This window comes from Polypterus senegalus, chromosome 17 (genome assembly GCF_016835505.1).
Source record: "Polypterus senegalus isolate Bchr_013 chromosome 17, ASM1683550v1, whole genome shotgun sequence".
Taxonomy (NCBI): domain Eukaryota; kingdom Metazoa; phylum Chordata; class Cladistia; order Polypteriformes; family Polypteridae; genus Polypterus; species Polypterus senegalus.
This window is the reverse complement of record NC_053170.1, coordinates 9,661,211-9,682,952: the sequence shown is the minus strand read 5'-3', so window position 1 is coordinate 9,682,952 and position 21,742 is coordinate 9,661,211. Positions and strand designations below refer to the sequence as shown.

General features: G+C 41.6%; 1 protein-coding gene across 1 annotated transcript in view; it reads right to left on the bottom strand.

Moving 5' to 3' along the window:
• Positions 1-9,287, bottom strand: part of LOC120517938 (C-C chemokine receptor type 7-like) — a 36,889-nt gene extending 27,602 nt beyond the window's left edge. The window contains exon 1 of the mRNA XM_039740463.1: positions 9,224-9,287. The gene's annotated coding sequence lies outside the window, so the exon portion shown is untranslated. The remainder of the gene's footprint in view (positions 1-9,223) is intronic.
• Positions 9,288-21,742: the final 12,455 nt, after the last annotated feature.

The following is a 21,742-nucleotide window of genomic DNA, read 5'->3' as shown; positions in this document are numbered from 1 at the left end:
GAGACCCTCTGCTTCAGGATTGTCTGGGCACAGTCGAGGATTAAGAGTGGTGTTGCTGGCCGGTCTTTTGGCCTTCAGACCCCCTGGACTGTTTGCTTTCCTCTCCTCCCTGGCCATCTGACAACTGGAAATGTTATACTGGTGTCTGATGTTTGCCATTTTACCTTTAGAGACTATACTTATTAAAACTGCCTAGAATAACTCCATTAGGTACTCTATCTATATTTGTAATTTTTCCTTTACTTAAACTCTAATCATATAGTGCCTTTCATATCTATCTATCTATCTATCTATCTACTATATAGTGCCTTTCATATCTATCTATCTATCTATCTATCTATCTATCATATAGTGCCTTTCTATCTATCTATCTATCTATCTATCTATCTATCTATCTATCTGTCTCTATACTTGTCATTTTTCTTTACTTATACTTTAATTATATAGTGCCTTTCACATCTAACTATTATATAGTGCCTTTCACATCTAACTATTATATACTGCCTTTGACCTCTACTATATAGTGCTATTAATTTGTCAGTCATTCTATTTATTCATTCATCTCTGTCATAAATTTCATTTCTTATCTAGTCGCCAATTGTATAGCATCAACCTATTCATCCATATATCTTTTATATAGTGCCTTTCATAGACATCAGTCTATCAATCCAAACTTTATTGTAATATACACAGAGTGTACTTCCATTCACAACTCCTGTAGACTGAAACTACAGAATGTCTTCCTCGTTTGCACCTTGTGGTGACCTTGTGCACGACTGACCCCAGGCCAAAGCTTCCTGCCACCACATTTGATGTCAGGGAGGATACAAGTATACAAGGTGTACAAGTATAATGATTAAATTCTTATACCTCAGAGAATACGACTATCAACTAACAATTGAAGGCACGATTAACAGTGCAGTAACGCAAAAATACAGAAGAAAAAATACTACTGAGTACAAACTGCAGTGCAACAGCCGGGAGATACACAAGTGAGGCAGAAAAGGGCAGCAGAACAAAGTGACCAGTGTTGTTAACAGAGGAATTCAGCAATAAGCTGACAGTTCTGAAATTCAGTAATAATGAGAATAAAGTGCAGAGCAGATAAACCAGTAGAGAGCTCCCACATAGCCTGGCAATACAGTATCATGTAGTGTGGGATACTTTAAAGACAGATAGGAGGATATTGTATAGTATGGTGCCTTTCCTATCTACCTTCTCCCTTTGTAACTTTTCCTTTACTTTTTGTAAAGCACTTTGAGCTTCACGTTTTGAATGAAAATATGCTACAAATGGGCTATAAATAGGTGTCTATTTGTGTAATGCAGTGGTCTTCAAACTCAGTCCCGGGGACCCCATGCAGCTGTAGGCTTTTGCTCCCACCCATTTCTGTTTTAAACTAGGCTCTTAGCCAAAGTGTTACTTCCCATGCCGTTTTTGTGTTCTGAACTCGAGGCAGACATTTAAAAATAATCAAAAAGAAAACGTTTGGTAGGTTTTTACTAGAATGTACTACAGTTGTGCTTGAAAGTTTGTGAACCCTTTAGAATTTTCTATATTTCTGCATAAATATGACTTAAAGCATCATCAGATTTTTACTCAAGCCCTAAAAGTAGATAAAGAGTAACCAGTTAAACAAACGAGACAAAAATATTATACTTGGTCATTTATTTATTAAGGAAAATGATTGAATATTACATATCTGTGAGTGGCAAAAGTATGTGACCCTCACGGATGATCAGTTAGTTTGAAGGTGACATTCAAGTCAATGGGATGCCAATCAGGTGTGAGTGGGCACCCTGTGTCATTTAAAGAACAGGATCTATCAAAGTCTGAAAGGCACTATATGATAGATAGATAGATAGATAGATAGATAGATAGATAGATAGATAGAAGATAGATAGAGTGAAAGGCACTATATAGATAGATAGATATAGTAGATAGATAGATAGATAGATAGATAGATAGATGATAGATAGATAGATAGATAGATAGATAGATAGATAGATAGATAGATAGATAGATAGATAGATGTGAAAGCCATGATAGATAGATTGATATGAAAGGCACTATATGATAGATAGATAGATATCTTTTGCCACAACTAATTTGGTAATAAACAACGAACCATCCTAGGTATGAAGCTCTTGCACGTTGCCTATCCTTAAATCACATAACGGCACATTCTGTAAAAGTAACAGATGCGTTTTCTGTTTCCAGCTTATTCTGAGGAGGGTCAGTTTCAGCTTATATATTTTGTGTGTTGTATTTTCCTGTTTTCCTCGCCAGAACAGACTCCCAATAACCCCCCCAAAAACCTCCCACCCAAACCTCGCAGCCTCTTGGTCAGTCCCGGCTACTGAAACAACCGCAAAAATCGTGCGCCTCAAGCCTGAATGTGCCACTCGTACAAACAGCAGCACGGCGGTATGAGGAAACCTCAATGACAAGTCATGAACACCACGATGACATAAATATTTAATAAACAAAAAAGTCTCTGATGAGCCAAAGAAAAAAAATGTTCCAGCTTTCCATCAGTGTCTAACATAGATGACCTAGCAGGAGGCTGAACCATCAACAAAATCTGAATTTGCAGTTTGTGGTGTTGTTCGTAGTGAACAGACTCCCAGTGTGCAGGGTGGCGGATTTAGGTACGGGCCAATATGGGCAGCCGCCCAGAGTGTGAAGTTTCCGGGCGCTGCACTGGACGCTTCACAAAAACATGAAATGGCAGTTACAGCCTAAATCACTCAATCCTTAAGGGGCGCCAGTTATGTAACAGACTGGGCGCCGAAGAGCACAACCCGGTCGTCGAAGTCTAGTACTGATTACGCGCTATAAACACCGAGAGGCTGCCTCCCCTCACCTCCAAAGGGCTACAATTGGGCTTCAAATGGCACAGGTGGACAGGTTATACTGGTGTAGGGTTTCTCTGATGTCCTATTCCCTGCAAGTCCCGGACTCACAGTTTAGATGCATGGGTTCACGTCCCGAAGTGGGTTGTGTTTAATGTATGGCCTGACGTCCCGTCCTGGACGTGTTCCGCCTTGTGGTCAATATTCCCGAGTTAAAACGAGTGTCACTGCGACCCTATAATGAAAAGGCAGAGTTCGGGAAATGGATAAGATGGTTGAATGAATGGATGATATGTTAACAGAATCAGACGGCCAGTTCACTCATTTTATTTTTTAAGGAAAAGCCAGTCAGGGTGCAGCGCGATTAATGGGGGTTACCTTAACTCATTCACGTCTTCTGTTCAAAACCCGACAGACTGAATTGATGTTTCGGTGGTACCTATCCATGCAAATGGATGCAATGGAAAAAAAATGTAGGTTTCTATCTGCGACGCTACACACACACATACACGTGCACACGCAGTGACAGGATGTGACAGGATGGGCCAGTTTCGGCCATTAACCGAACTAACGGGCGGCACGGTGGCAAGGTGAACAGCGCCCCGAGTCCGAATACTGGTCCTTTAATGGCACTTTACTGGGTTAGTGTGTTTCCTTAATGATTCTGAGAAGGGTTGTTTACATTTTTTTCTTGCTTTGAAGAAATTCCTAATATGAGGATAAAACAAATCTTTAATGTCCAGTAAGCTATTAGCAAAAAACACACATCACTCAGGCTGTGTTATTGTATACACAGGAGTAGTTTTAAAACCGGTAACCCGTTGGTATTTCACAAATGTATCATCATCTGTAAATTCAAATGGAACCTCGAATTTCAATCAAAGCTACCTTCCGATTTCGAGGTGGTCGGGCGCAGTTGGAGATGTTCTTGTTGATAATCTGTTCTTATTTCAAACATTCCTAAATGTGTTTTTTGAAATTACTGAAAAAAAAAAAATTACAAAAAAGTATTTCTGAAACTTTCACATGCAGGGTTCTTTCGGGGATTCATTTTGGTACTTTTATTTTTAAATGTATGTTAAATGGTGAATAGGTTAAAGGAGGCTGGGATATGAGGTTAATTCTTCGTGACCTCAAAAAAAAAAATGATAAACGTAGCTCTATCTTGGGCAGTGGCTCCTCACAATTAGTTTGCGTCGTTTTAAAATTAAACATTCTTTCTTGGGTCGATGCATTCACCTTGTGTTATGACAGTATAACACAGTTAAAGCTATTGAATGTCTTTAATCAAAGTAACTGAAACCCTTTTACTAAACTTAACTGTTTTCAGTTTTGGATACATGTAAGCCAATTCAATTTAACATTAAATGTATTAAAATTGTAGGCAGGGGTTCGATCTAAATAATACATCAGAACATAAAAGGTCACTTAAGCGTGTAGTATTTACTTCCGCATAAAGTAAGCAAGTTATTATAATTATTTTTATTAAAAAAAAAAATAATTTACACAGTACAAAAACCTTTCCTTGCTCAAATCTCTCACTTAAACTTAAATCATCACTCGCAAAAGAATTATAAATGACATTCCAAGATATATAAAAGATATTCTTGTTGAATATATTCATATTCCCATGTTCTCTTTTCTTAACTCAAATCGTCATCTTTCTAAAATACTGGACGCAACATTTACCTTCGATTAAAAAAAATCCCAGTAAATGCCTTATTTCCCATTCCCCAAGACTCACAAACGCATCCATCTTTCCTGAACAGCTGCGAATCCTTACGTCTCGCATGTTTCCCCTTGGGATTAGTAAAGTATCTATCTATCTATCTATCTATCTATCTATCTATCTATCTATCTATCTATCTATCTATCTATCTATCTATCTATCTATCTATCTATCTTTTCCTTTTGTTACGGAGGTGTTGAATAATTTGACTCAACTTGTGACATAGGCAGGAGTGGTAGCGCTGCTGCCTCGCAGTTAGGAGACCCGGGTTCGCTTCCAGGGTCCTCCCTGCGTGGAGTTTGCATGTTCTCCCCGTGTCTGCGTGGGTTTCCTCCGGGCACTCCGGTTTCCTCCCACAATCCAAAGACATGTTAGGTGGATTGGCGATTCTAAATTGGCCCTAGTGTGTGCTTGGTGTGTGGGTGTGTTTGTGTGTATCCTGCGGTGGGTTGGCACCCTGCCTTGTGCCCTGTGTTGGCTGGGATTGACTCCAGAAGACCCCCGTGACCCTGTATTCGGATTCAGCGGGTTAGACAATGGATGGATGGATGGAACTTGTGACATCACTGTCTTTAGATTAAGTATAATAAACGCAATCGCCACAGGTTGTCCGGCAAGTACACACACAGAAAGAAGAGATGTCCAAATAATTGTTTATTAAAATACAAATCCATGCCATTCATATCTTCAAAAGTTGTTTACACCATGGGGTACGATAGTATAAATGACATAATGTATATTTGTGAATGTGTGCATGATCTCTTATACGGACGCAACACTGATTAAGTTTCGGAGATGTTCTTGGATTGGAATTCATATAACGAGTCCTTGAGGCAGATAGGGATTTGTTCGAGAAGTCTTTCGTAACGATTAAGTGGAGAAAACTTCACATAAAATACTACGAGTCGGGCGATCCTCAGGAGTTGGCTGATGCAGTAACTCTTAGGTGGGTATCTACTCCAGGAGATGGCAAAAGTTCTTGGGCCAATTTCCTCAGGACTTTACAGACTTTACTGACAGCTTATACTAAAGAATTATTGGCGGCGCAGTGAACCTGTATAGAACATCCAAGGTTGAAAACGGGAATTGACAGCAGGTGAATATAGCGAATCTCCTGCTATACTGTACACCTTTTCCAAACTCTACTCTTAAAAATGAAGGCGGTTCTTGAGAGCGATGTCATTTAGTTTCCAACGGACCCTTCGAGGTTCTAGAAACAGACTTTATCATTTAGATCCTTAACATTCTCGAGAAATAGCCATGAGTAGATGGCAACAGATTTGTGAAACACCAGCTGCTCCTGATTTGAGAAGGGCTCTCTGTCGCATACAATCACACAGGTTAAGTTCGGTTTTTTTATGCGAGTGCCCTGCTATAGGTAGCTTATCATACATTGAAGACTTCATTTGTTTCCCACATTCTCAAAGATCCAACGTCATATATGCAAAGAAGCTTTCCCAGAATGAAATGGTGCCTTGTCAGGCAATAAAACCATACAACCCAGTAAAGAACAATGCTATTAAGGAGCGCAGGATTTTCAATAGTGTACCCACCACATATATCTCTGGTCACATTTCCACCGGCATCCCATACCCTATTTTTTTGCCAGCCTAAGTTTTTTAAATATGATTAAAAAATTTACTACCGCATGAACAACAAAACATAAACATTTAAAACCTATAGCCCCACCTCATCAACAACAAAACGCTTACACTTTACTGCATGATCCTAGTTCCGGGATGGAGGACATGAAGACAGCTTCACAGAATACATTCCTTCCACCGTTCTTCAGCAGCAGTATTTCTGGATATCCCTCGTAATTCGGTTGTGCATTCTGTTCTCCTGTTGTCCCATACCGTAGCCCATTTTACATCACGGTTGGGAGCATGCGCTTTATTACATTTGACCAGAAGCGTGCGGGATTCCCGTACCCCCCGTTTAGTCAGACTTACAATTAACCAGAAAAACAATGCATTGTTTATATAACCTTGACATTAATTACATTGTCTTCTTGTCAAGCAAGAAAAAAAATGCGTTTTCTGATGCGGGGTGGGCGATATGTATTAAAAATATATATATATATATATATATCATAAATCGGCTTCCGCAACTCAAAAAACATGGCATTTGGGGAAACAATCGCTTTACCCAAAGTCTTTAACTTTCTTTCCAACTCTTCAGTTGTGTGGAGATGCTTCGGAACGTGATGAACAAAGGGGGCGGAGCTTTATGCAACGTTTCAGAAGTTATGCAAAAATGGGAGAATCATGTCAATAAAACTTGAGTTTGTTACAAATTAGCTGTGCACGGGGAAAATGAGACTACGGTGTTTCGAGAATTGCAAAAATATTAATTCTGAGTAAGAATAACAAAATACGTGAGCGACAGCAGTCCCTGACACGGACGGTGCCTTTCTTGAAATAATCTGACTGCTTTGCTTCAACATAAATTGTGTCAGTGTGACATATAACAAATTTAAGTTAATGTAACTAGAATTCGCTAAGTAAAACCAAAGTTAACGTAAGTACTATTCGATACAGAACTTAAAAACATCCTCCGTAGGTCAGGGAGAAGCGACCCCGCATTAAAACACGCTCCAAGGTGGCCCCGTGTCATACAGTTTACTGACTGTAAGAGAGAGAGAGAGAGAGAGAGAAGGGGGCATTGAGGGTTTGAAGGACGGTTTTCATTTCAGTGCAGCACACACAGCGCCTTAGTCCGTGCGTCAGTCCGTCAAATTACCGGACCCGATCGATACGTGGTGCCGAGTGCAGCCATTGCGGCAAGAAAAAGACCTGGACGGGACGCCAGTCAAATTGAAAAGTACCATCCCTGTAAAAATATTCCAGAGCCTTCTGTGGTGTTTCCATTTTTTATGTTCTGTATAATTGTGTAACGGCATGGGTGGTGTGGGTCCTCGTAGAGCTCGACAAAGAATCGTTTAATTCCGTGAAGGGATCTTCGCACATAAAATTGCGGTTCTTTGGGTTTTAATACGGTTCCTAATATTTGGTCAAAATAGAAATCTTTAACGTTTAGTATAGGCGAGCAGGATGTTGAAGATCAAGAAAATCTGAGCACATATCCCGTGTGACTGTATGCATACGAGAATCATTTTAAAACCAGAAACAGATGTCTATATGACCATTTAAGGAACCTTTAGTGCATCCAGTGCTGCACAATCCATTAAACTACATAGGCGGCCACTCGGATAGCCATTTATTAGAGTTAAGGGGAGCGAGTTCCCGCTATAGACAACGAGGGGGGACGTCCATCCATCCATCCCACCTACGCCTCCAAATGGGCTTTGACCAGCAGTGATGGCGTCGCTCTGCAGACCCATTTTCTCACCTTCCTTTCTGGTGTGGACACACCGCACTAGAAATAAAATGCGCAGTGATTGACTTCGGTGAACGGCGCGTCTTTCTGTTCGTTTTCATTGTGAAAGTGCCCGTTGATTTATTCTTATCTAATATGTTGGTAAGGCATTTATTCATTTGTATCTATTTTTAACTTATTTCTTGTTATTTTGTTTGTTATAGAAATAAATGTCCTTGAGCGTATCCGTTTTAATAATATAAATATAATTTAATAAATAATTTATTATTGGGTTCCTTATGAAAAGCACTTTATAAAAATATGAAAGGTGTTGTGCATAAAAATGATCAAACTCGGCTTGAGCTGCAAAAGACCAGGTATAAAACGAGACGTCGTGCCTCTTCCGTTTATCTTTGTATTTGTATTGTTATTATTTTATTTTCCAAAAGTTTCTGTAGAATTAAGTTAACCTTCCCTTCTTTCGGATGTTGGCGGAAACCGAAGATGCACAAACAGAGCCCAGTGGAACACGGCGAGAACATGATAGCCCCAAGCCGAGCAGGTCCGTGGAGTTGCACGGGAGCAGCCGCTCCGTTATTCTTTAATCCACTGTGCTCACGTTCGACTAAACGTGAAAAAGAACATTCACAAAGTGGTGGCATAGTTAGGATGAAGTGTCCAGAAATGCGTCTCCGCTTACCTTTCTTTGTAAAATTAAAACTCACAAAAAAAAATCAAAGTGTCTCCTTTGGCCATCGGTGACTCAGACCCTTTCATTTGACAGATTCACGCAACGAATTAGCCTACAACTTTACAAACTAAAATGCACACAATACACCTACTAGTCACACAATTAGAAAAAACAACTTTTTTTAGATCTACACATCTCTCTAACTGTGCGTGAATTGTATTTATCTTCGCCATTCGTTGCTTTCAATTCGAGTCTTTAATGTGGTCAGATAAGCAACCTTTAGACAATCATCGCTCAGAACAGCGATGAGCAAACTCGGCGTTTCACTATGAGACGGGGTCGCTTTTGTGGGGAAACAGGCGTTATCTCTCTTTACCATTGCTAAAAATAATATGAAAAAAAAAAAAAAAAATCCCAAACGAGACACCTACAAACCAAAAGCAATGTAACGTGGAATCTGTGTTAGAGTTTCATAGAAAATCTCCCTTTATACTGCCCGGTACATTTAGAACACTAAAGGAAATGTTTAAAAGTTAATCTGTTTAACTACAGAATAGGACGTGTGCGCAACGCGACTGGTCACTGCTGCCCTCGATCGCCTTTCTGAAGGTAATTTAGTAAGCCACTTGCCTGTGGTTGTCGGAGGTGCCCAGCAGCAGAGCTCTTTCAAAGAGAATCTCAGCGGAATTCAGGAGGCTCGAAATGTGCTGACAGATTTTTACTTTTTTTTCTCAGATATATATATGTGGCTTTTGGGCGTCCGGGGAGGAGCGCGGCCAGCTCTTATAGGCTGGACTTGTTTAAAAAAGTGAGAAACGGTGAAAAGTTCAAACGCAAGCAAACAAGAAAGAACGAAAGAAAGCAAACAAGAAAGAAAGAAAGAAAAAAGAAAGATAGAAGTAATGCGTTTATTTTTTTGCTTTTATAGTTGAAAATGTGTAGTCCTGTCACTCTGAGTATGCATGCCTGTGTGCCTCACTGTGATTATAACTGCCAAGTGAGAAGCTTTCCTTCTTTGGAGTCATTCTGGTGTATGCATTTGAGAGGAGTTTGTTGTTTTGTCATAATAATATAATATTTATTTATTGACCTTTTGTAAAAAGGCCAAATTCCCCCATGTGGACAAATAAAGTTCTAACTACCTCTATCGATTGTATAGTGCCTTCTATCTATCTATCTATCTATCTATCTATCTATCTATCTATCTATCTATCTATCTATCTATCTATCTATCTATTATATAGTGCCTTTCACATCTATCTATCTATCTATCTATCTATCTATCTATCTATCTATCTATCTATCTATCTATCTATCTATAGTGCCTTTCATCCGTCATTCTGTCATATCCTATAATATTTATTATTAATTAATAATTTTATTAGTCAAACCTTACCTCTTTGGACAAATAAAGCTCTTTGTACAATGTCATTTATCTATCTGTTACCTTGTGGCTTTCAGCTATCATCCTATGTGCCTTATAACAATATTAATTAATTTATTGACCTTATGTAAAAAAGTCTATCTATCTATCTATCTATCTATCTATCTATCTATCTATCTATCTATCTATCTATCTATCTATCTATCATACGGCGCCTTTCATATCTGTTAAGTTTACACTGTATTTTTCTATTTCCTCTCTCTCTCTCAATGTACCTATCTACATACAGAAAAAGATGGTTGATGGAACCTATCCTGACAGTACCAGGTGCAAGACAGTGGTACATATACTGTACATGTATGTGTCTATATACAGTAGTTAATGACACATCTCTTTCAGTCCACAGTTCATTGGAACTTCGGTCAAAAGATGAGTGACGGCACTTCCAGGTCCCTACCACGAAGACCTACCCCTTCCAGAAGCCAGCATATTAAAACCACCCGGGACTGGAAGGAGACAGCCAGTATCTTCACTCCAGTCAACTGAGATGGACCACTCAGCAGCCTGCTTTCATTCTGCATTAAATGGGGGTCTGCTGGTTCCTCAACACTTTTGATGGCTCGACCTCTGCTACTTTCACTACACACACACATACATATATATATATATATATATATATACAGTATATATATATATATATATTGTCACACACGTGCACATGGGAACCAGCTGAAGGGCCTAAACACTAGTAATTCTACACCAGGCCAGGGGGTGGCGGAGTGTACTGACTATCTCTCTCAGTCCCTTGCAGACCTTTTCCAGGAAATCCTGCCGGCCCCAAGGATAACGTCACTTCCGGGCACAAGGACACCACTCCCAGTTCCGGCATAGATGACATCACTTCCCTTCCAGCCCTTTAAAACTGCCATCTTGCCTCAGTACAGGCAGTTCTGTTCTGGACTCCGAACTAAGCACATTGTGCTATTTACAACTACTTTTGCAGCCGATTCAATTATATGGGTGGCTGCCCCAAATCTTTATGATGTCTCCGACTCATTCTTATCACAATATATATATATATATATATATATATATATATATATATATATATATATATATATATATTGTGGGATATGGCTGTTCATCCCAGCCAAAACCCCCAGGCCACCAGGTGGAGCCCTTCTTACAACATAGAGGTGCCCCAAGGTCCAGCAGAACATCATGGACAGGGGATATCATAGGGACCTCCAGGGGACACTGCAGGAGGAGCAGGGACTGCTATTTTCCCTATAACCCAGAAGTACGTCTTAGGCACAGCGACAGTGGAAATGACGTACTTCCGGGATGAAGAAGAAGAGAAGTGCTGGATAATCACGTGGACTGAGGGCTCAGAAGCACTTCCGGGTCATGAACTATAAAGGACTCTGAGAAATCCCAGACAAGAGAGCTGAGTCGGGTGGCAGAGGACAACACGTCTGGGAGTGTGGAAGATTGTTTGTAGTATTGATTATTGAGAATTGTATTGTTTATTAGTTTATGAGTATTGTGGAGTGGAGGGCGCTTTGTGCACTGTTTTGTCCAAATAAAGAGAATTATTGGACTTTTATCTGGTGTCTGGTCCGAGGGTTCAAGGGGACGACAGCACCCCCTATCTGTCACTATATATATGTATATATATATATATATATATTTTTTTTTTCCATGGATTATTAAAGTTTATCTTATCTTATAAAGCTACAACTCACCTTTTTGTCTTAATGTTATATTCTTATATATGAAGCATGTATACACAGACACATAATCTGTATATATTTACATGGAGTGGATTGAGAAAATATTCAGATCCCTGTGCTTTTTCACATTTTTTATGTTGAAGCCTTGTTCTAAAATCATTTAAATTATTTTCTTTTTACATTAAGCAACACTCAACATCCCTTTAGGTGCCTTTTTGCAATCCCTGTCTTTTAGTTAGTAGTGGTCTCTGTCTGTCCACTCCGCCTTAAAGCCCAAATGAGTGGAGTGCTGCAGTGATGGTTGTCATTCTGTAAGTCCCTCGTGTCTTCACACTGGTTCTCCGGAGTTCATCAGATTGAACGTCATGTTCTCAATCACCTCTCTTACCAAGGCCCTTCTCCCATGATTGCTAAATTTGACCAGGTGACCAGCTGTAGGAAGAGTCATGGTCATTCCAAAGTTCTTCCATTTAAGAATTTTTGAGGATAAATTGTGCTCTTGGAAACCTTCAGTGCTGCAGCCTTCTCCAGATCTGTGCCTCAATCCTGTCTCTAAGTTTAGTAGGCAGTTCCTTTGACGTCTCGGGCTCGGTCTTTGTCATCTGTGGGACCTTCTATACACAGGTGTGTGCCTTTCCTAATCATGCCCACCAACTGAATGAGCACAGGTGGGCTCCAAACAAGATGGAGAATGGGATGCACGCAAGTCAGACTTCAAGTTTAATAGCAAAGGGTCTGAATACTTGTGTGAAGGTGATAGTTCAGGTTTTCTTTTTTCATTTTTAATAAATTTGCAAAAGGTTCAAAACTCCTGTTTCAGTATTACCATTCTGGGGTGATAAGTGTTGTTTGATGTGAGTAAAAAATGAATTTCAATGATTTTAGCATATGGCTGCAACATAACAAAATGTGAAAAAAGTGAAGGGGTCGAAATACTTTCTGAATCTAGTGTGTATGTATTAAAGATAGACAGATAGATAGACAGATGCTTTATTTATCCCCAAGAGGAAATAGAAGCTCAGAAAATGCATACTATATATATATATATATATATATATATATATATATATATATATATATATATATATATATATATATATTTATATATGTATATATATATGTGTGTGTGTGTGTAATAAAAACAAAGAATAGACCATCCATGCATCCATTTTCCAACCCATTGAATCCGAACACAGGGTCACGGGGGTCTGCTGGAGCCAATCCCAGCCAACACAGGGTGCAAGGCGCCAACCCACCGCAGAAAAACAAAGAAGAGTCTCCCTGCAAAACATCTGGCTTGGATCATCAAGAGCTGGTGCTGTCAATATCAGACTTGTAGGCAGCAGTAAGATGAGGTCAGACCTGCTTAGATTCTACCACAGGTTTATATTAAAGACATTAACATTTGAATAAAGCAGGTCCGGCTTGAAGTGTCTGCAAATGGACCATGCTGATAAGTGTTTGGCTCCTTGTTTGAAGTCACCAGCATTCAGACCGATTTATCATTAAGAGTTTGGTAACAATGTAATTATTTCTCTTGCAGAGTCAGCCAGAATGGCACTCTCCATATCTCCCTGGGCAGTTACATGGACAAATTCAGTCTGCATTTCAATGTCTGGATGACAAATTTAGTTGTAATTGTACTGTGCTTACTTTTTTGTCATTGCTCACTCATATGAATCTCTAGTTTCCCTGCAATGTTTTCCAGTCATTTTGATGAAACCCATTCAGCATTAAAAGAACATCTGAAAAGAGGTTTATACGCAAACACATATATACATATTATATATCCATCCATCCATCCATCATTCAATCCACTATATCCTAACTAGAGGGTCATGGGGGTCTGCTGGAGCCAATCCCAGCCAACACAGGGCGCAAGGCAGGAACAAATCCCCAGGCAGGGTGCCAGCCCACCGCAGCATATTTTATATATATATTGTAATAAGGCACTATATAGCGCCTGACCCGGCACAGACTGACACAGAGGCACGTGTAAAATCAAGACAGCTTTTATTTTTCTCTTCAGCCTTGGGACACGCCTTCCCCGTGTCCCACAGGCCCAACACAGTCCCAAAAGCACTTTGCCAACTCACAAACACTTTTTCCTCTTCACCTTGGCACCACCACTCCTCCCAGGTAACATCGTCCTCTTCATCCTGATTCTGGCTGATGAGTGGTGGATGCTGGCCCTTTATATAGCCCATCCGGAAGTGCTCCAGGTGCTTGATCGCCTGTGGCTAATTGCACTTCCAGGCGGGGCTGTAGAGGTGTCCACACAGGCTCCGGGATCCAGGCAGCACCCCCTGGCGGCCACCCCAGATCCCCACAGGGTTGTGGAGAACTCCATTACCCATGGAGCCCTGCGGGAAACTGAGGCACCCATGTCAACCAGGGAGGCTGCCACTAAGCGTCCCGGAGGAGGTACTGAGGAGCCCATGGCTGCTCCCCTGGAATATATGCATCAGGGGCGCCCCGGCCGGGCATGGGACTTGGCCGTCTGTTACAATATATGTATTTTATTTATACAGTATATATATATATATATATATATATATATATATATATATATATATATATATATATATATATATATATATATATATATATATATATATATATATCCATTTTCCAACCCGCTGAATCCGAACACAGGGTCACGGGGTCTGCTGGAGCCAATCCCAGCCAACACAGGGCAGAAGGCAGGAACCAATCCTGGGCAGGGTGCCAACCCACCGCAGTATATATATATATATATATATATATATATATATATATATATATATATATATATATATATATATATATATATATATAGTAAATGCCACACAGGCTGGACATGGACAAATTCAGTCTGCATTTCAATGTCTGGATGACAAATTTAGTTGTAATTGTACTGTGCTTACTTTTTTGTCATTGCTCACTCATATAAATCTCTAGTTTCCCTGCAACATTTTCCAGTCATTTTGATGAAACCCATCCAGCATTAAAATAACATCTGAAAAGAGGTTTATACTCACACACATATATACATATTATATATCCATCCATCCATTATTCAACCCACTATATCCCAAATGAGAAAAAGGGACAGTTCCTTATCCGGAGGGTAGGCTCCTAGCGGGCAGACAGGCATCCCGGCCGGGGAGGAGAAGGGGATCAGACCTGGAAAAGAGGGCCAGACAGGATGGACAGACAGCCCACTGAAAATGGAAGAAGTAACTGAGGACATTATACTCCCCCAGCACACTAGATGGCAGTGGCTCCGGATATCGGTGCCCAGTATGGAACCAGTATGGCATGCTGGGAAGTGTAGTCTGGCAACACAGCCCTGCTGGAATCCATGGGCGCTGCAAGGGGGCTCTGCAGGGAGATGAGCTCCATAACATGGGACTTCCGCATGACCCGGAAGTGCTTCGTGTGGGCAATGGCCCTGGCACTGGAAGTACTCTTGGGTCCTTTAATAAAAGGGACCGCATTCCCTTGTCCAGTGGAGTCGGAGCCGGGAGGAAGAAAGGCAACACTAAACTGGAGAAGGGCAGTGCGGAGGTAAGAGTTGGAAGGAGAGAGATTATTGTGTATTGTGGAGAGAGAAACCTGTGCTTGTGCTACTTTGTGCTACTGTTGAAGGAATTTGGTTGAATAAATCATCCTTTATTTGCACTCGGGACTCTGTGTGTGTTTATGTTGGGGGTTTGGTGGCTCAGTAACGCCATGCTTATCATCACAATATATATATATATATATATATATATATGCGCCTCCGCTATATTGGGGAAAAGTTCAATAAGTACATCCTACCTGTAGTGTACTTTGCAGCCAATTTATACCAAAGCATACGGTTTTCAGCAGTCACTACGTGTGCTAGACAAAAGTTCCTTAGAACAATATCATAATTTATAATAACTAACGTATATGTAACATTTAAGCAATACACTAGTAAATCATAAAACATGCGCTACTTACAGGAATATGTAGATAGAGTCGCAAATCATAACGGAATGTACATACACTTTTTTTTAAAATATATATACTTTAAATATATATACTACACTACGGTAGACAAAGAGTTACTCGTTATGTACCCAGATGATTTCTTACAAGGCCTATTATTGGCTGAAAGAGGAGACTCAACCAATCAGAGTGGGATTTTCATTCTCTTGGGCTCTGATTGGCTGCTGCTAACGTGGTGTAATATCAGAAGTCCCTGCCCCATCTCAGTTCCCTGCGTATCGCGTACCTTGCTTGTGGTCCGATTGTTGTGAGCAAACTTTTTTTGAACTTTTCATTTTGTTTTAAGCCCTACGATGGCTCCCAAGCGTCCGGCATCTTTCTAAGCCTTCTGGTAGTACTGAGCCTAAGCGCCAGTCGAAGACCTTGACCATTCAGGAGAAGATAAAACTCCCGGATATGCTTTGGGAAGGAAAGCGTTACGCGGATGTCACTCGCCATTACAAGTTTACGTGTGTTTAAAGCGTGCGGGAGGGGTATTTTAAGGCGTAAACTATAAAAAATGTTTATTTATATGGTCTTTCTATATCGCAGATTTTCACCTATCGTTGATGGGTCTGGAACGTAATACTTCTGCGATAGGTGGGGGATCACTGTATACACATATACATAAACACTTTAATAAATGATATGTGTCTCTATCCAGTTGTTATGTCTCTGTCATTCTAACAGATGGCGCATTATAAACATTAACACTGCTTTTATAAATCCCATACCAAATGGCATATAGGACAGATATATGCATTGCATTTGTCATTCCAACAGAGTATGCATCGCACACATTTGTGGCAATGCATTTTATTACTAAATGTGTTTGTGATGGGTGGTGCGGTAGTGCAATGGTAGCACTGCACGTTCTCCCCATGACTACAAGGGTTTCCTCCAGGTGGGCTAGTTTCCTCCCACAGTCCAAAGATATGTAGGTTAGGTGGATTGGTGACACTAAGTTGGCTCTGGTGTGTGTTGTGTTTGTGTGTTCGCCTTGCAATGGACTGGCCCCCTGGTCAGGGTTTGTTCCTGCTGTGCGGTCCTCCCCAGGTCTTTTGGAATGACAATTTGAATGTTTTATTAAGTATGGGCATTATAAGATACATTCTAACAGATGGTGCACTACAGATGTTAATGCTGAGGTCTACATTGATTATTTAGATATCAACTTGTCTTCGACGGGTAGCACATTATTATATTTGTATACATAGATACAGGTATTGTCACACACACACACACGTTAGAGGATCACCTCCTTGGCTCATCAGAGGTGATGTAAAATGAAGCTAGTGTGATGAGGTGTTAAGTGTGTACATGCTTGATTTCAAGGTTTTGTTCCCCGAGCCCCTTAGATCTCACTTTTGCCTTATGGCCCAGTGCTCCCTCATGTTGGTCACCACACTGTTGTTTGATGGTTGGCAGAAGTTGCTCTCGATGGATGTTTTGGTCCCCTTCTTTATTCATGGCTGTGTTCTTGGGCAAAATTGTGAGTGAGCCCACTGCCTTGGCTGACATGAATGGTCTCAGGATGCTTTAACTGTTGGCGTGACACAAGACTGATGGCAGCGCCGCTCACCTTTTCTTTTTTCCGGATGCCCCAAACGATTAGAAAGGGGATTCATCAGAGAAAATGACTTGACCCCAGCAGTCCACAGCAGAGCAATCCCAGAATATCACTCTGCCCCTGATGTTTTTCTTGGCTTCCCTGCTGCCCTTCTTGGTACCCACCAGGTCATCCTCCACAAGTCTTCACCTCACTCACACCTGCCTGCCGCCATTCCTGACCAAGCTCTGCACTGGTGGTGCCCCGATCCAAAGCCATGAATAAAGAATGGGACCCAAACATCTTCCGAGAGCAACTTCTGCCAACCATCCAAGAACAGTTTGGTGACCAACATGATGGAGCACCGGGCCATAAGGCCAAAGTGAGAACCAAGGAGCAAAACATGGAAATTTGGGATCCATAGCCAGGAGACTCCCCAGACCTTCATAATCCCTTTGAGAACTTGTGGTCAAAAGGCGGGTGGACAGACAAAAACCCACCAATTCTGATTATGCAAGAATGGGCTGCCATCAGTCAGGATGTGGCCCAGAAGTTGATGGACAGCCTGCTAGGGTGAATTGCAGAGGTCTTGAAAAAGAAAGAAGGGCCAACACTGCAAATATGGACTCTGCATATACTGTAAACTTCTTGTCATTGTCAGCAAAAGCTTTTGAAACTTCTGAACTGCTTGTAATTCTACTTCAGTACACCAGAGAAACATCTGACACAAAGATCTGAAAACACTGAGGTAGCAAACTTTGTGAAAACTAATATATGTGTCATTCTCCAAACTTTTTTGGCCACGACTGTAATTAGGAAATTGGCTGGAATGAAAACCTTGCAGTCACCTCGGCCCTCCAGGACCGTGATTGAGGACCCCTGGTCTAAGTTGTCTGAACGCTATATTTGTGGCCAGCACGGTGAAATCTCGTCTGACTAATTAAGGGCACATAAAAGGATGATTGATGAATTTATCACATCTCAGAGCTTCTCCTTCGTATGACTCAGCCGCTCATGTTTTTCTCTTGCTGTCTAGTTTTGGCTTTCACACGTGGAAGGGCGTGCCAGTTTGTTTTTGTTTTCTTTGCTGTTTAATCCGTTTTACTGGTGTTCCTTACTTCAAAGGGTATTGGCCAAAAAAGTAAAAAAGAAGTGCCTCACAATTTCAAACTGGCCCCTGTCTGTGTGAATTCTGCACGGTGAAGCCCTGGGCCCAGCTGGGGTTTTATCCCACATCCAGGTGAATTGGCAACTAAATTGTAAGTGAGGGCGAGGGTGGCTTGTGAGGGACTGCCAGCACATCCAGGATCATTTACTTCCTTACTTACACCCGTACGCTCCCGCATCCCTGAAATGGACAAAGCCAGTAGTAATTGGTGATAAGTGAACCCTCCTGAATTTTCTTTGCCTCGAGGTTGGCAAAAAAAGCGGGAATGTTGGTGACCTTGTCGAAATGACATTGAAGTAGGTTTGAGTGGACTGTAATGGTACAATGGTCTTTTAAGGGTCCCTGAAGCCTAGAGAAGCAGCTGCCAACTGTGCTGGACTGATGGGAAAAAATGTGACCTGAGCTGTGGGGCAGCAGTGCTAACCACTGCACCACCAGGCCTCCCTTCGAGTCCACAATACTCCCAAGTCCTTTATCTCTCTCTGTGTCTCCTGAGCTCCTATCGCTATGACTAAATAACCCATAGATTGTGTCACGAAAGGGGTCAGCATTATGTACTACTAGCCAACCCTTGGCGTAGCATACTCCGCATCATTATCAACGTGAACAGTCAACATGGCTCACAGCTGCATGTGGACTGTAGCACAGACCAAAGCGAGTGAGGATGTATTTGGTGACGTGTTGGGGGCGGGCACATGAGCAAGCAGTGCGCATGCCTTGAGAGCAAGGGTGGACGCGGGAGAAGGGTGAGAGTTTGGCGAGCGGGGCTCTGTGGTGGGTACCCCATGGTCGGGCGACTTGGTCGATTACATATACATTGGAACCTCGGTTCATGACCATAATGCATTCCAAAGCTCTGGTCGTAAACCGATTTCGTTGTGACCCGAAGTAATTTCCCTCATAGGATTGTATGTAAATACAATGAATCCGTTCCAGACTGTACGAACTCTATGTAAATATATATTTTCTTAAAGTTTTTAAGGACAAATATAGTTAATTATACCATAGAATGCACAGCGTAATAGTAAACTAAATGTAAAAACATTGAATAACACTGAGAAAACCTTGAACAACAGAGAAAACTAACACTGCAAGAGTTCGCGTTATAGCCTTACGACCCGCTCGCTAAAAACACTTTTTTTTTAATGAGTTGTAAACACAGGGAAAAAATGAACATTTGAAAAATCCGTAATTTAATAAACAACCAAGAAAAGTAACACTGCAACACGCGTGCGCCTGTGTGTGTGTGTGTGTGTCTCTCTCTCACGCCTGTGTGTGTGTGTGTCTCTCTCTCATGCCTGTGTGTGTGTGTGTGTGTCTCTCTCTCGCATGCCTGTGTGTGTCTCTCTAGCGTGCCTGTGTGTGTGTCTCTTTCTCTCGCGCCTGTGTGTGTGTGTCTCTCTCATGTGGACTTTAGCATAGATGAAAGCGACTGAGGCTGTGTTTGGTGAGTTGTTGCTTGCGGGCACATGAGCAGGCAGTGCACATGCCTCGAGAGTGACCGTGAGCGCAGGAGGAGGGTTACAGTTGGCAGGCGGGGCTCTGTCGAGCGTATCCCATGGTCTTACAGTTGGTGGGCGGGGCTCTGTGAGTTGACGGGTGTGGCTCTCTGTCTTGCTTGCGCTCTCTGTCTTGCGTGCCCTTAGTGAATCATATATACAGTATAGATGGGAGGGAGTCCTTGTCACTACATAGCAAGAAGCATAACATGCTGAACTCAGCAGTGAAGACACAACATACAATGAATCTATGCAGAACAATGAAGTGTTTTTAGAATATTTTCATTATGATCTGCTACGGTACCCCCTGAAATGAAAGTATAGTAAGTTTTTTATGAGTCAGGTGCAAATCCAACTGGAGAACCGATCGTATAGTGAAGTCACACATTCTTACATATGACATAAATTATTCACACATGCACGCAACAGTTTGAGCAGCGGTGTAAAGTGGGAAGTGGAGAGCGGTTACAGTACACAGGCGTGAAAGTTCTGTAAATGCACACTGCATATCAGGCAGGTAGCACAGATCGAGCAGAGTCATCCCCATCCAACATGGCTGCTACAGCTCTATGACGTCACCCTAGCCACAGATAGCATCATGGGTCACTGGTTGAAAACAATGTACACCTAAAGGGGCCTCATGGTAAATTTTCAGGGAAAAATTCATCAAATGAGGTTATTGGTGAAACTGTGGAAAACGCTTTGGTGAATTTCATCAATCAACACAGTAACCGGTAGTGCAAAACAGAAAATAAGAGAGCGCAAACCGAGGGATTAGTGGCCGGATGTTTTGTACATGGACTGAGGGGTCAGTGGCCAGATGTTTTGTACACTGACCGAGGGGTCAACGGCCTAATGTTTTGTACACGGACCGAGGGGTCAGCGGTTGGATGTTTTGTACATGGACCGAGGGGTCAGCGGCTGGATGTTTTGTACACGGACCGAGGGGTCAGCGGTCAGATGTTTTGTACACAGACCGAGGGGTCAGCGGCTGGATGTTTTGTACACGGACCGAGGGGTCAGCGGTTGGATATTTTGTACACGGACCGAGGGGTCAGCAGTCCGATGTGTAGTACACGGACCGAGGGGTCAGTGGTTCGGATGTTTAGTACTGGATCATACCATATCAATCTACTACATTTAAATTAATGGCAAAACAGACTTTTTTCATTTGATTTCATCTAGCCACCCATTAAATCCATTTGCATGTTGACTGATTTTCCCCAGCGGACACTTTTATCCAAAACAGGTCATCCTAATAGAGTAAATATAAGCCAGGGGGTCTGTTTGAGAACAAGTGTCACAGGACAAGGTGACAAAAATTGATTGTTACAAGTGAAGAGCTCAGAACAGAATACAAATCAGTTACAATTTCTTGGTTACAACAACCTATCAGAGCCATTATCAGGTAGGCCGAAATCCACCAAACAAGAGAGTCTTCAAGCGCTTCTTAAACACATCGAGGGAGTCAGAACTTTGAATGGAGGTGTGCAACTTGTTCCACCAGCTAGGAGTTACACAAGCAAAAGAGTCTGGATTGAGAGTTGATGCCACGCAGAGGTGGGTTCAGTAGCACAGACCTAAGGGATCGAGAAGGAACACAGGACATCATAAGTGTCTCCATATGTACAGCTGCTGACCCACTGACAACTCTGTAGGCAAGCATCGAGGATTTGAACTTAATACAGGGAGCCAATGTAGTGATGTGCTACTAGACAGTCACAGTAGTCCAGATGTGGCAAGACCAGAGCCTGGAATAGAACGTGTGCGTCATACTCCGTCAAATATGGTCTGATCTCGTGGATGTTGTTCAGACAGAATCT